Consider the following 16,228-nt stretch of genomic DNA (forward strand, 5'->3'; position numbering starts at 1 on the left):
TTATCAGGCGTATTTTTAGTAATTTGCAAGTTGATACACTTGTGCACTTTTATAATGCCATATAACATAATTTGTATCACTTTCTCGATAGCAAACACTGGTTACCGAAAAATGGTGTATTCTCTTTTGCCTTGCAAAACTGTGTGCTTATATTAAACTAAAGCTGTGACTGCATATTAAATGTAATTGTGGCTTAAATTGCATATGTGTTGAGAATGTGATCAGTATAGAAACAGATTTTTTGAGTACTAATCCTTTCTTGTATTTTAAATCCCAGAGTTAATGATGAAATTGAATTCTTCCTTATTTGTATAAAGTAGAACTTTTCTATTTATGATCTTGTCAGACAGGACTGTCTACAGACTGTGAACATTATTCTCAGAGGAACCTTGCTCTAGCAATAACACAAAAATTGTTGGATCGCAGTGTTTGGTTGGAGGATTATGAAATACACTCTGATTTCCCAGAAAACTCAGACATGAAGGAAAACGCAGAATGGGATGTTCCTAAAATTTTGAATCAAGAAACCGTGTTTTGTCTTTGAATGGGAATAGCATTCACTGTCATAAAAGATTTTGATTGGCATTTACCTATATTGCGATAAAGTATATTCCTCTAAAAAATAAGGTTTGATACAAAAATGCATACAAGGCACAGCAACCCAGTAGCAGTTTAGACACATATTTAAATAACCAAGAATCATCATCAGAGGTGTTACAGAAATAGGCTTTTAGTGATGGCAGAACTTCAAAAGTCCAGAGATTTGGATAATTGTGATTCAGTTCGTTAAAATCAGGGTTACTTGGAAGACTTTTTCCATTACTTCACATTATAAGAACATTCTTACAAGTCCCTGACTTGAATTGGGAATGCTCTGAGATGTGACATTGTTTATGATAATGCCAATAGTAAAACTAAGCAGAGTTTTACAGCATTATACTAATGGTGCAGGGAAGCCTCAAAACCTTCACAGAAAATTGTTTTTTATTGCAGTTATGACAGGTTAAAGATATGAGAAAATACAGTGGTATGTCAGATGGGTTGGAACTTTCCCTACAGGAACTCTATGATTTCTAGATGAAATTTCCATCTGTACGTGGGTATTACATTTGGAAATCATGAAACCGAATGCTCATTATTCTGGACGGTCCAGTTCCTGATAGGGTACAGAAGTGTTGAAGAGCATTTCTCATTCCCCTATCTATTTGGGCTTAGGGAAACCAGCAAACAGAAATGGACAAACCACATGGCACAGTGATACATAACTGTAGTGGGTGTAGATGGCAAGGTTTTGGGAGTGAGGATTTCAGGGCTGGCTGCTGTGGGAGGAGGTCGGGGGCTGCTGCGTGCTGGACACAGCTGGCTCTGGACATCTCCACAACAGGCTTACTGCAAGCCATGGCTGAGTCCATCATCCAAGCTTCTGGCACAGATAGATCCCCAAATGGACTGAGGCCCATGGATGAGCACACCAAAAGATATAATTCCCTGAGGGGAACACAAATTGTGCAGGACCTACACTGAAGCACGAGAAAAAAGTGGGAAGGAAGTAGCAGCAGACGGAAACTGCTGTGTCTGATTGTACACACTGCTCACTGTTTCACTGAAGGGATGGAGCATAACCCGTGGTGGTAGCAAAGGGTGGAAGACAGGTGTCTATGATGAAAAACTGAGGCTGAGACTATGAATAGGGAGGAGAGATGCTTGGAGATAAGCTGAGCATGGGAGTAGAGCTAAGCCAAGGAAAGAGGGAGTAAAGTTGTTTTCGCTAAGTATGTAAATGTTTCCTTTTGCTGTTGGTTTTGAGTTCAGGGTTTTTTGTTTTCCAAGACCCAGATGTTGTCTGAAAATATGTATATATTAATTTGCAATAAATACGATTCTCAAAAATCTACTTTACTTTAAACTGTAGTTGGCAGGTGATCTTCTTGTCTGTATTGCCCACAAGACAACTCCTCTGGGTGCATCACCTTTGACAACTGCGGATATGTGCTGGTTTGGGCTGGGATAGAGTTAAGCTTAATTAAATATGTTAAGTTTAATTTATTAAGTTTTAGTAAATTAGTTGCAGTTTATTAATAATAGATCATATAGTGCTGTGCTTTGGATTTGTGACCAAAACAGCGTTGATAACGTGGGGATGTTTTAGCTATTGTTGAGCAGCACTTGCACAGCACCCGGGTCTTTTGTGTTTTTCATATCTCCCTGCCAGTGAGTAGACTGGGGGTGCACAAGAATTTGGGAGGAGAGAAGCCAGGACTGCTGATCCCAAGTGATCAAAAGGGTGTTCCATACTTTATGACATGATGCTCAACAATAAAATTTGGCAGAAACAAGGAAGAATGTTTGAAGTGGTGGTGTTGTCTTTTCAAGTGGTGGTTACATTTCCTGGAGCTCTGCTTCCCTGGGAATGGCTGAACACCTGCCTGGACATGGGAAACAGTGAATTAGTTTCTTGTTTTGCTTTGCTTGCATGCATGGCTTTGCTTTGCCTGTGAAACTGTCTTTATCTTAATCCACGAGTTTTCTCACTTTTGCCCTTCCAGGTCTTTCTCCACCACTCTTGGGAAGAGCGAGCAAGCAGCTGTGTGGTCCTTAGCTGCCTGCTGGGGTTAACCCACAACGGGACATCTCTGATGTACCTGTCACTAGCACAAGCCATTCCAACATAGCCAACAGGAGGCATCACCACCCAAGGTGTTTCTTGGGCCTTGCTGATTCCTGCTGCTTGTGGAGACTGGGCTGTCTTCTGGACTCTAATGGGAAAAACACTGTTGTAAACCATTATCATCCATCTCACCATACTTGTAAAATGCTTTGATGTTATTTGCCTCTTTGGCATTCAGCCACAACTCTGCTGGATTGGAAATACATACTGGTTCAACTGTGCATATTCTGCCTGAATCTGCTTCTGTATCATAGCTGCAGACAGCTCAGCTCATTCAGTCTAAGCTGTATCTGACATCATATTTGAAGAAAGTAAGACCTATGCCATAAAATGACATATAATACTTATGTATTTGCCAAGTTTCCTACATGGAATTCATCCCACGTTTTACTGAATGAAAGGTTTTAAAAAGAAACAGAGAAATGTTCATACAGAAATGGCTTCAGGAACTTAGTATATTTGATCACGATACTTGAATTTTTTTTTCTCCTGAATAATCCATTTACTTATGGGTTCTAGCAGGTGTACTTTTTTGCATGTACACTATAAAGCAAAACATTTTTCTGTGCTATTTTTCTGACCTTAAAGAGAAAGGGGAAACAAAAATGGGCTCGAGGTGAGCAGAGGAGAGTGGGATGATCTCCTCCTTTGCCTGGCTGGCGATGTTGTGCCTGGTGCACTCCAGGACATGGGTAGCCCTTTGGGGCTGCCAAGGCACTGCTGACTCAGATTCAACTTTCTGTCAACCAGGACCCCCAGGTTCCTTGCCATGGCACTGCTTTCCAGAGCTTTTTTCCCCAGTCTGTTCGTACATCCAGGGTTGTCCCATCCCAGGTGCAGAATCTGGCACTTGACTATTAAATTTCATAAGGTCGGTGATTGCCCAGCCCTCTAATTTGTTTAGGTCTCACTGCAGAGGCTCTCTGCCTTTGAGATAGTCAACAGCTCCTCCCAGTTTAGTACCTGAAAACTTAGCAACCTTTCCAGTCCTGCATCCAAGCTGGTAATGAAGATGTTGAAGAGCACAGGGCATAGGATAGAGCCCTGCAGAACCCCACTAGTGACAGGTCACCAGTCTGATGTCACCCCATTCACTATAAACCTTTGTCCCTGACCCATGAACCAGTTGCTCACCCATCACAGGATGTGTTTATCCAGCTGTGTGCTGGACATTTTATCCAAAAGGATACTGTGAGAGACAGTATCAATATCTTTCCTGAAATCCAGGTAGATTATATCTACTGGCTTTCCTAGATCAGCTGGGTGGGTTACTGTACAAGAAAATCAGATTTGACAAGCAGGACTTTCCCCTCATGAAGATCTGCTGGCTGTGACCAGAAACTGCATTGTCCTTCAGTGACTGAAAACCTTCAGGTGTCTTTCAATATCTTCCATAATTTTACCAGTCACTGAAGTGAGACTGACAGGTCTGTAGTTTCCAGGGTCATCCTTTTTACCCTGCTTGAGAACTAGTAAAACGCTAGCCAGCTTATGGTAGACTGGGACCTAGATAAAGTGAAATGTTCTGTGCCTCTTGTAGTTTTGGAAAAAAAATCAAACCTGAGGAGAAAAGGCCAATGCTATAAAGAATGCGAAAATACCTTAAAAAAATTCTCACAATGCATAGAACTTTTCTAAAATGCTTGCCACAAGACCTCAGTCCCTCTTTCTGAAGCCAATAGGAGAACTTTTTCCATTGACCTTGCCAGCTTGATGAGTTCAGGACAGCAATTAAGACATTTGAAAAACCATCCCAGTGTTTTAAGCTGACCAAAAAAAGATTATGATATGCTCACAAGACAGGCTGTTCTTCAGAGGTTTGCTGATCAGTGTTACAGATCTGAAAATAACTCAAAATAGCTCAGATAAGCTTTTGCTAGCATTCAAATGCTTAAGATATTGCTCTTAGTCTTTGAAGATTTTGCATTTCTATCACCATTCGTTACAGAGCTATTTCTATTCCATACACACATATGAATGCTATTCTGTTAAGTATGATTTGATGTGGTGCACATGAAAAATACTTAAAAGAATTAATTTTTAGCAAGAGTGGTTTGTCCCTTTTTTCCCTTTGCATTTTCTTCTTGTCTGTAAAAGTTTATTCCTTCAGTAGACTGGGTTTTGTGTCTGTTATTAATTTTTCCTATTTCTTTCATATTCCATTTTGTGGTTCAATACACATAAACTTTTAATAAGTCTGTTCCAGTTCTTGAAAATTGCTTCACTTTTGTATTCATTGTGTTAAAACAATTATGCAGTGTAATCTGGATGATTCCATACATTGAAATAACTATTATAACAATGACAATATCTATTGAGATACCTTGGAGCATTTAGGGATTTATATTCACTTCTTCATTGCTTTCTTCTCTTACCTTGTTCCACAACTATTTTTCCCATGTGTATGTCAGAAATTTGTGCATACCAGACACAGCATGGTCATCTGGAAGATGTTCTTCTCCTTACAGATCTTTGTTCCACAAATATTTATTAGATTTAGGATTGGCCTTTTCCAGAAGATCTCCTTCATTTACTGGTGCTTACTCTGCTCCCTATAGTGTGACAGTTGACAATTCAAAATCTAAAGAAGAGAACAAGGAAATGACACAGTAATGCCGTATTCCAGGATGGCTATGGAAGAAAATTATTTACCTTTTTTCTTATCAACTCAAATCTCAATTTCTTCTGATGTCTGTGCAAATGTCATCATAAAGGACAGAAAAGTCTTTGTTCAACAATAAGTTTTTCTTAGTGGAAATTTTCAGTCCTAATTTCTCCATCGTGCATTGAGTCTGTGAAGGGAGGACCAATATCCTGAATGGAAGGTGACAACAGGGATAGTGCTCATTCAGGCTGACAGCTGAGTGCACAATAACATCATTAGTTTAGTACAAAATGGATTGCAGAAATTTGTATTTAAAGCTATGGGGAAGTAAGGAATATTCTTTTACTAGAGCTGAGTCTTAGGAGCACTTAAATTCTGCTTGTGATATGGCACCTTTGCTATGGATCTTTCTTGGTAATAATTTTATTTTTTACTTGATATAAAAGCTATTTTTTCCTCTTCATTTAGGTAATTAGAAAACAAGCTCTTTCTTTCTTTGATAGTAATTTTTTCTTTTCATTACACTGCTCTGTGTGGTCTCTTTGCTGTAACATGGCCTTTGTCTTCCATCCAAAACTTGCTAAAATTGCCTTTTATGCACGCTGCAGAAGGAGTGGCATTAGTGCAATGCTAAGAGAAGGTGCATGCTGTCCCTGCAGATACGTGCTTAATGTAAACTGTGTGCATCTTAAACCTGTTATAATACTTCATGAATTTAGATACAGATTGTAAAGGTACAGCTTTGGTTGTGACAGAGCCAAAACATGCCCTCAGGGTGCAGGCTTACTGAGAGCAATTTACATTGCATGTTTCAGTCCTCAAAATGAATTTGTGCCACAAAAAACAGCATAGGACTTTTCTCCACATCCTCCTCACAACCACATAATCTGGAAGAAAGCTAGTAGAAGCACTTCCATATGGAAAAAAGATAGCTGCAGCCAAAACAAGTTGTTCAGCTTATTAGAATCAGTATGAATAAGTTCATTGAAAATTTGGCATGTCTTAATGTTATTTTCTAGAGAAATGATTAAATGTTGATCATATTTATAATTTAAATGAGATTTTGAACAAATGACAAAATATTTTGTTCCTCAGGGCATAAATATTTTTACTATGTGAAAGTTTAGATTGTTGTGATAATTTCCAAGTTTGGTGAATGGCAGCATTTTAAAGCTAGTAAAAGCAACAAATAATAATAAAAAATCCCTAATATGCCAAAGTCCAAATTAGAAATTTACCTTTCAGGAAAGGATGCAATGGATAATTAATTTTACTCTTATTGGTAAAATACAAAAGATTTTTCAAAGTTTTAAAATTTATAAGCAAATCAAACAAGTGTAAATTGTGTGTTAGGCAACACAGGTAACTTGTATTTGTGGCTGTCATGAAGGCACCTGTGAGATGTCTTTGCTTCCCTGCACTGTGAAGATGCATTTTGATGAACAGGTTCATTCAAACTACACTGAGCAGGAGTTTTCCTATATATGAAATAAGAATATATTTTGATTGCCATTCAACTAAGTCTGTTCATGGACCTTCTGACTTTGAAAAGAAAGGAATGAAGCTAGGAGCTGTGGATATGTCCACTTCTACTGAATTCTATGCATTTTGTGTCCCAGTTCCCTCCTCTGGAACGATGATGCAAATTTCTAAAATTGCCAACTTTATGTTCCCACTCTACTCAGTACTTGTCATGCCACACCTGGAGTTCTGTGTCCAGTCCTGGTCCCCACAATTCAAGAAAGACATGGACAGACTGGAAAGGGTCCAAAGGATTGCATGAAGATGACCAAAGGGCTGGAGAACCTGTCCTTTGAGGAAAGACTGAAGGAGCTACATCACCTCACCCTGGAGAAGAGAAAGTTTGGGGAGACCTCATCACAGTATCCTGGATTGTAAAGGACAGCTTCAAAGAGGACAGAGGAGAAGACAAGGCACAATGGGTACAAGTTGCATCGGGAGAGGTTTCATCTCAGTATAAGAAGAACATTTTTACAGTGATAACAGTCATTCCCTGAAACAACATCCCTAGGGACATGGTAAAGTTCCCAAAACAAGAGGTTTACAAGATGATCTCATCTGGACTCCCTTTCCTGTGAAAGGTTAGACCAGAACATCTTCCAAGAGCCCTTCCAACCTGTGTTGTTCTATGATTCTACGACTTAAATATCTTCCAATTGCAAAGGCCAGTGTGGTTCTTATATTTGGTGTCCTGCTTCTTATTTAACCATCACTACATAAACAGAATTTTTCCCTTAGTTTTAACAATTTAGTTATTTTTTAAGTTACCGGTTATTAAGGTAACAGTCAATTTAAATAAATTAAAATAATACAAAGCTATTTATGTCAAGGAACAGAACATTTGGAGTTTTCTAGCTGAATAGCTAGAGCTTAATTTGCAAAATGCTTCAGAATCAAAATTCATTCCTGATTCTTATTCAAGATATGAATTGCAGCTCTTGTATTATGTCCAGATAGGCTTTCCATTAGATGATATTTCTGTCTGGCAGAGATTGTTTTAATATTTTAGCAAATTTTACTGGCATAGGTAGTATCCACTGAGGTGCTTCTCTTTGAACAACTTGGTTTTAGCTTAAGACTATCAGGTATTTAGTCCTTGTTGCCAATTACCTAAACAGTACTTCCACTGCCATAAAGGGTAATTATGGCAACCCTGCACCACAAAATTAATTTTGTCTGTCTATAAAATGTTTTTCATCATATACAATTTCCATGATATTTTGGCAGACCAGACTTATGTATATACAAATATTTGTGGTTGATAATCTACCAATTCTATTTGTTTTAGACCTTGAATTATGTTATTTTGAGGCAGAATAAGTTGCTTTTTAGACCTCAGAGTGAGAGAGGTTTGCAGATTCATGTATGGTTTTCTGTCATTTCCGATGCAAGTCTTTCATGGAATGCACATTGCTGAGTGAGTCTGGCCTGCTTTCTGGTGCCTTCCCTCCCTTTCTTACTACTTTCTCTAACATATGGTTTGTTTTATATAACAGAATCAAAGGGCCTACAATTTCTCATGCAGAGCTAAACCATGCAAGCTACCATGTCTGTGGTCTACTTTCAGAATGCTATGAAGACGAAAAGGAGAAAACAGGGAATGCTCTTGATGAGCTATAACTGAGTCTGCCTCTTCACTTGCTCTGTTTTGTCATCAGCATGTTGCCTGAACTCTGTGTCTTTCCTCTTCTGGGAAAAGATTTTGTCGCCAGCTGCAAGAATGATGCAGGGAAGGACCATGAAGTTCACCTTCAGCAGACATGGCTGACTAAGGCTGACTAAGCCTCTCTTTACTAAGCAGACCGTAGTCATGAATGCACTGTTACTTTCTCTTTCCTTTTCAGCCCCTTTGTGCCCCTTTAACAGCTCTTACAAAACCTGCCTACTTTTCCAAGAAGCCATGTCCCAGTTTGGAATGATGTTGTCTGCCATAGGATCACTCTAACCAATTTCTCCCTCCTCTGACAAAAGGCCTCAGAAAGATAACACCTAGTCACAGAACCTCTGCCTCCTGGCTCCCAGCACAATATTATCTTTAGGCTATAACCTCATGACATGCATGAAAACATTTTAATGCTGTTGCAATAGATCTGGCTCCAGAGAGAATGCTAATATTAACATGTATTTGAACTGGTATGTATGGTTTGTGTCTTCTTTTTAAAATGCATGTTGGACTTTTATGGATATAAAGGATTCACTTTCCCATGTATTCTGTTCTATTTATTCCATTTTAGGGCTGTGGATCATCCTAAAAATGGAATGTTATATGTTAATGAGGGTTGTGGTGTGTTTGTGTTGATTTGTTATCCCTTGCCAGTATATCAGGATTTGGAATAAAAGGAATCACAGTCTGGAAAATAATATTTTACTCATTTATTCCATGCTAGAATGACGTCTAGCACAACAAAATCCTTTTCTGTGATTACTGACCTTAGATGTCGTGGTACACAAATAAAATACAAGTGTTTCAGGCCCACTCTTAGCATGACTGACAAGACTACCAGAAAAGTTTTGAACAGCTCCAGTATCAGGCCAGTGGCTTTACCACATGCAACATTGAAAAAGGAGACAACACATTTTTTTCTTTCTGAAGCTGTCACACTCGGTTCCTTCCACATCCTTAAGACCTCAGGAAGCACAGAGTATTTTGATTTGTCTGTCTTACTGCACTGCAAGGTACTTTTAAGTAGAAAGGCTGAGGTGTTTTGCTGTTGAGATGTGACACAATAATAAACTGTTTGAGAATATTTTAGCCATGAATGGGGAAGTGTACCAAGTGTGTACTGACCTAACCTACTCCCACTTTTTCACCTTCCTTTTTTACCTTGAGTAAGGAGAGATGGCATTCTTGTCCCACTCACTCTTCTATCTGAGTAAGGAGCAGGATAAAGATAATGCAAGCAATAAATTGTTCAGTTACAGTTGCAGTTCTGGAATGGAACATGTTGGATTCTCCAAACACATAACAGAAATAGATTCTTGGCTGTATTAAACCAGCCAGTGGGAAATCCATCAGATCCTGGGGGCAAGCCATATATCACATCTGGCTAAAATTCAGAAACTGGCAGAGTTTCACTGCTTTGGGAAATTTAAAGTGAATGTGAAGTTCAACTTCATCAACAATTTCAGTTACTTCTTGGGAAATTAATATAGTACAGATGTCTAGCATTTGCAGTCCTGTATCAAAACCTGTAAATCAAGAAGTGAAACACTCCTAGTTGTCACTGAGCATTTTGTTTCATTATAGTCTATTCCTGGATCCCTTAATTTTTCTCCTAAAAATACTGATTGCAAATATGAAGTAGTGTGTAATGTTAAATAGTGCATGTTCATACATCTGATTGATCACAACAGTGTTTTAAAACACATGAAATTGTGAGATAGGCAATTTAAATGTTAACTCAAAAAAAAGAAAAGGGGTGGATTTACACTCGGGCTGTGTTAACTTTTTATGATTAAGCATCCAGCAAGACAATAAAAAACACTCCTGTAATAAAATTCCTGTCTCTTTTTCATATATGATAGCTTGCTTTGAATAGCAGTTTTTTAGAACATAAATCTGTTTTTCTACTGAAAATATTATCATACTATAGAAATCACCATGTCAAACGGCTGTTAATCAGAGAGTTGCCTGTTAAGTTCAACCAAGAAATACACAGCAGGAAGCACTGTCACTTTCACCGCCTACCTTACTGAACGAGATAGTTTCATAAATTGACTATTTCTAAACATGTCCCCAGTGTCATTCTCCTTGTACAACTCCCTTTGAGCTTTCTCTAATTCACATGACTCTGTATGGAACTTTTTAACCACTCTAATGTTTTACAGTTGTTTATCATGCTCTTAGTCACTTTTATTTGCTGTGGAGGAGATATATTGCAGGTTTCTGAACTCTTCTTATTAGCCAGGAAAGTTGTGGGTCAGATTTTCATCTGAGTTTTTTCAGTATATTTTGACTGAAAATTTCATTAGTATGTAATTTGGAAACATTTTCCTTAGCTAGCAATTTGACTCTGTTTCAGTCATGTAAATGGAAAACTGAGGCAGAGATTCATGACCTTACTCTGTGTGGTGTTTTCTGCAAATATTTTTGTGGTTGTAGTGAGGTGGGAGTCTTCCAAGAAGCAAGTGAATGAAAAGGAGGAGTATCCTCGAGTTGTACCAGGGGAGGTAAAGGTTGTATCTTAGGAAGAATTTCTTCTCTGAAAGGAGTTGCAAGCATTGGAAAAGGCTGCCAGGGAGACGGTTAAGTCACTGTCCCTGGAGGTATTTAAAAGATATGTGGATGAGGTGGTTAGGGACACGGTTTAGAGGTGAACTTGCAATATAGGATTTATGGTTGCACCTGATGATTTAAAGGGTGTTTTCTAACCGAAATAATTCTATGATTGTACTAATGTTGCAATGAAATGAGGAGCGGAAACTATTAGAGTAGGAAACAAGGAATCCATAAAGTGTTGGGTTTGGGGGGCTTTTTTAAGAATAAGTTTGGAGCCACACCTTTTCAAGACTACTTCTTTTACATGTCTTCTCTTACCATTCTTCAGGTGATGCATTACAGAAGCCATCAGTGTAGTTCCCCTTATTGCACATAGTCCTCACTGTATTGGTGTTCTTAAAATCCTAGATTGGTTTCAATACTGAAAAAAATACCAATGTATTTGTAAGATGCAGGATTACACACATACATTATTCATATGTGAGACACTAAACAGAATTCCTGTAAATTGCTGTCTGAGTTTGCTCTCTGCATGTTTTGGTATTGATATCATGGTTTTGTAGGAGATTCTCTGACAAATGACTCCACCTATTTCACAGAAAACCTTGTCTTCTAAATGATGTTTTGACGATGATTTCAGTGCAGTAGTTTGCCAAAAGCCATTAAATTTTGTGCTAGAAATGAGGTGGTTCTAAGAGGCATATATCATTAATCTGCTGTTTTCACATAACCAAGGTAATTTTTTTTCTCTTGTAGATATTTCCTTTCTTTAAATAAAGTACAGCTACTATTTTTAAAGATGAGCTGTGTTTGATAATAAGATAATGCCAAATTTGAGTTTTGTCCAGTGTTTCAATGTAATGGGCCATAATGAAAATCGTATTTTCAAAAATGTTGATGAGTCAGTTTTGGTAGTGAAAAAGGCTCCTTGTTTTTGAAAAATAAATGTACATCGTCTAATATTCACACTCTGAGAGAAGCACAGTTCCTAGGAAGCAGATGTCTTTGTCCCTGATAATTGACTGAGAGGTGTGCACAATTCGATGTTCAGCCTTTATAGTTCAGCATAACCTCTAGGAGATTGTGCAGTTTTGTTTTCTCTGGGGTTGTCTTTAGGACATTAGACAGAATCCATTAATCTTAATAAGATTTACTGAATCAGAGAGAAATCAGAGTATTTGAATCAAAAGTAGTAGCCTGCTTACAATACATAAGCTACACGCAGGAAATTTAGTAAGGTATTTCACATCTAAAGTCTGATGATACAATTCATAAACATGTTAGGTGAAGTTTCAAAACAATTTTGGAAGATTTTGGAGAGATTTTTATTTGCTAGGAAAGCTACATGGATTCTGACTGTAAATTTCTGTGGAAGTTTCCACTAGCTGTGTTTTCTCAGGCCATTTGCAAAGTCTTCAATGAACCCCAGTGCTAAAGGCAACACCTTTATGACTGTTATGAGAATAATAGTCTTATCTTTTTTTCTTTCTGTAGCAAATAGCTTATGCTGTGATCTCTGTCAGCAGCAGCAGAGGCTGTTTCTGAAGGATCTCTTAAACTTTCCCTATATTTGTCCATTCTGCAGTGAAGCAGAAATGATTGCCATTGAATAGCCACAAAAGCTCCCAGTGAAGGCAACTATGTGAAGCATATCTTTAAAAGCACAAGAAATGTGCATATTCACCTAGGAGGTACTCTCTTGTGATAACATACCAAGACATGAGTTTGAATCTGTATCTGATTAAATTTTAGAACTTGAACCATGTATAATTAATGGCATGTGGTACTTCATCCTGATGACACACCCTATCTGTTTAAAAGCAATTTCTCAAAGAAAGATGATATCTATATTTCTAAGAATTTTTTGGTTCATGCCTGTTATGAAGGATGGCAGTCCAAAACAGCAGTTTAGAATAAACTTGAAGCATAAAAAAGTATTTTTAGTGTTTCTACTAAAATGCAAATGAGATCTTTCTAATATTAGGAATCTAGCAACAAACACCGTTTCACTATATAAAATAAATGTAGCACAGTTTATAAATATTTTAGTCATTAAAAACATTCCTTAAAGTTATGCCTAGAACTAGTAGTGAATTTCCTCTTTAACAAATGTATTCTGATGTTCACTTCTAAACTACATCTTAGGAAATCTATATAAATGAACAGAGATGATCAAATGTGTATTCCATTAAAAAATACCATATGGCTCGGCATTTACTGTGTTACAAAATGAGAAACTGAAGGAGATGGGGTCTATATTTCTCTTAATGCATATGTGCAGTTTCCATTAAAACTAATGATAAGCATAGCCTAAGAACAGATAGCATCTCGAGTTTAAGATTGCATCCTGGTTTTCTACTCTTTGGAGGTGGATCATTTAAAGAGTAACACATAAAGCCCCAATACCTTATTATACCGCAGACTCTGTTAGGAAAGTTTGAAAACTTGTTTCCTTGTAGAATTAGAGTTTAGCCCAAAATATAAAATTCAAGTTAAATATGAATTCTTATCTGCTTAATTTTTTTTCATTTGTCAAATCCTGACCACAGCATGCTTTGTTTCTTTAGACAGGTTAACAGTAGTAAATCCCTTGTGTAATTTGTTAAATCAAGGGATTTATAAGAAGCCTTGCTTTTATTATACTACTGAAATCTTATTTACTGAGTACAAAGACAAGTTCCATCACCATGTTGTCTCTAAAAACCAAGGTGCTGTAAGGCATCCTCCCTTAACACACTGTGTATTTTAAAATAAATATTTATTTAATTGTATGCAGAGGTTCTACCTCATGGAGGCCCCTAGAAATACTGGCTCCTTGTCTTGTCATGGAAATCCTTGTAATGCAGAGGAGATAGATTGTAATGGCAACTAATTAGTACTTACATCTGAAAAAACAGTGTTCATATTTTTTTGATAAGTTGCTGACAAATAATATTACAATGTATACTATGCAGTGGATTGCAATATTCCTGGTGCAGAACACCCTTTGATGACAGAAGACTCTAAGATAAGGAAATAAATTCCTGCACAGTGTGCACATCTTTTCATCAGCATACAGTGAAAAAATGTCAGATAAGATACAGTCATGAGAGAGCTGATTAAGGAAAGAAAAATACATCCTTTCTTAATTTTAAATGCACAAACTACATTCTGTTCCTTCTGTGCTTCTAGAAGCCTTTGTCCTGCACACAAGTATGTAGAAAACTTTTTTCTTCTCCAGCAAATGGGATTATTCATCTGAATGCATTGTTTGTCAGATGACCCTATTTTAATGATTTCTTTTTTTAATATTTGCAAGTTCAACCCAAGTGCCATTGAATCTCAGCTGTTGGAGAGGGGAATATTTTATGACCAATCCCCTTCCTAGAGCTGTATTATATGTGTTTTCATCAATACAACCAAACTTCTATAAAAAAATCCAATCAAACAATGAAACCAACCAAACAAACCCTAACAAACAACCTTGCTGTGCTGTGAAGGTAAATGAAAAAGAAAGTAGCAACAAGATGTAACTTTTAGAAACTTGTGAGCCAGGATGGACCTGCTGGGGGAAGGAACAGATTTAACACACATGGTAAAGACACCAATAGCTGTGATTTTGCACTCTAATTTATTTTTTATATCTTTTTTAGATGTAGTGTTCCTGCTGGTGTATTTTCAACCATAAAATGTTTGTGCAGTGAATGGAATTCAATTAATCACTTAATACGTCAGAGAAAACAATTGAAAATGGAGCGCTAGAGAATTTCAAAGTATTTCATCCTATCTGTATCAATAAGCATGGAGTGCTACAAGCATATCACCTTTCCTCATTGGGATGGCATGGAAATGCCTACAGCATTCTGCAGAAATAGGAGTAGTTTAAAAAGATATGTTCAATGATGAATTAAAACAAGATCAAAGAAGAAGTATAATTTTTAAATGCTCTGCAATCTAAAGTGTTTTTCCACTCATCTGCTTTCTTGTTATACCACCTGATCTGAGAATACCTAATGTTTTATTAGAGCATTGTTTGAGGAAGCAAAGAGAAGCGTCTCTTCTGTCATTTAACAGGTTCAAACTCATCCCTTCAAGCTCTGATTCTTCTTCCAATAAAAACCAATAATAAAACTTCTCTTTACTGTTCTGGACTCTGAAACTTACCTCACATAGCTAAATGGTTCCCATAAATACTCGTATGGCTAAGTAACATCTTTCAAATTTGGCCACTGATGTCAGAGAGGGGTTTTTATATCTGTATATCTTGACAACTACCAATGCAGAGATAATTTTCTACTTGAAATTATGGGAAAGTATTAGTAGATCCTTCAAACAGAGAGACATTATCTGTTCTGGATAGAAACTGGCACAGCATAAAGGACTGCTGCTTTAGGTAATTATGATGTAAAAATAGCAGAAAGTGATCTTTATTATATCTGGATAAACACATTCAAAGATGAAATCACAAGCTGGGGACCTAGTCTTCAGAAGCAGAATGTGTGTGGGAAGAACCACATTCAGGCTCACATTCAGGTATAAATAGGCATATTTATGTCAATAGTATTTAATGATACAATCATAATTATCCATGCCATTAAATAAAAACATAAACAAAAACCAAGCAACCAAACAAAATACCCAGAGACCTATCTGAACTACCTCTCCCCTTCTTTAACCACTATCATTGCAAATTTTTTCACTTATATTTGTTCAGAGCTTCCTGTATCTGTCACTTGTACTTTGCACTTCTAAGAGGAGTCTGATAGGACTTCTCTATAACCTCCCATTAGGAAACTGAAGATAGTAGTAAAATTCCCTCTCAGCACTGTTTAAGAGTGAAAAAACCCCTCTAACAAGTACTGTGGCACAGATATTGAACATTTGAATTTTTTTGACCAAGGATCCAAACTACATGCATTGATGTTCCAATTCCATCTTTAGCAGTTTGGACTGAATACCATGATGATCTAAATAGAAAATACATTAGTTTGAATTGCAGTAGAACTGGATTCTTTGTTGAGTGGGTTGAATACTAGTCAAACTGTGAAATTTGAAGTTTTGTATCTTTCTTTAATCATGATGCATTCTTTGTTGAAGCAATAAAATTTAACTGTAGAGGATATTTGCTGACCTGTAAAAGAGTTTGGTTTTGGTAAAATATATTTTAGGTATCAAACTAGTAAGATAAAAATATTGACAATCTATGACTTAGTGAGCATATTAACAGACTGTGTTT

Source organism: Coloeus monedula, assembly GCF_965178545.1.
Source record: "Coloeus monedula genome assembly, chromosome: 6".
Taxonomy (NCBI): Eukaryota; Metazoa; Chordata; class Aves; order Passeriformes; family Corvidae; genus Coloeus; species Coloeus monedula.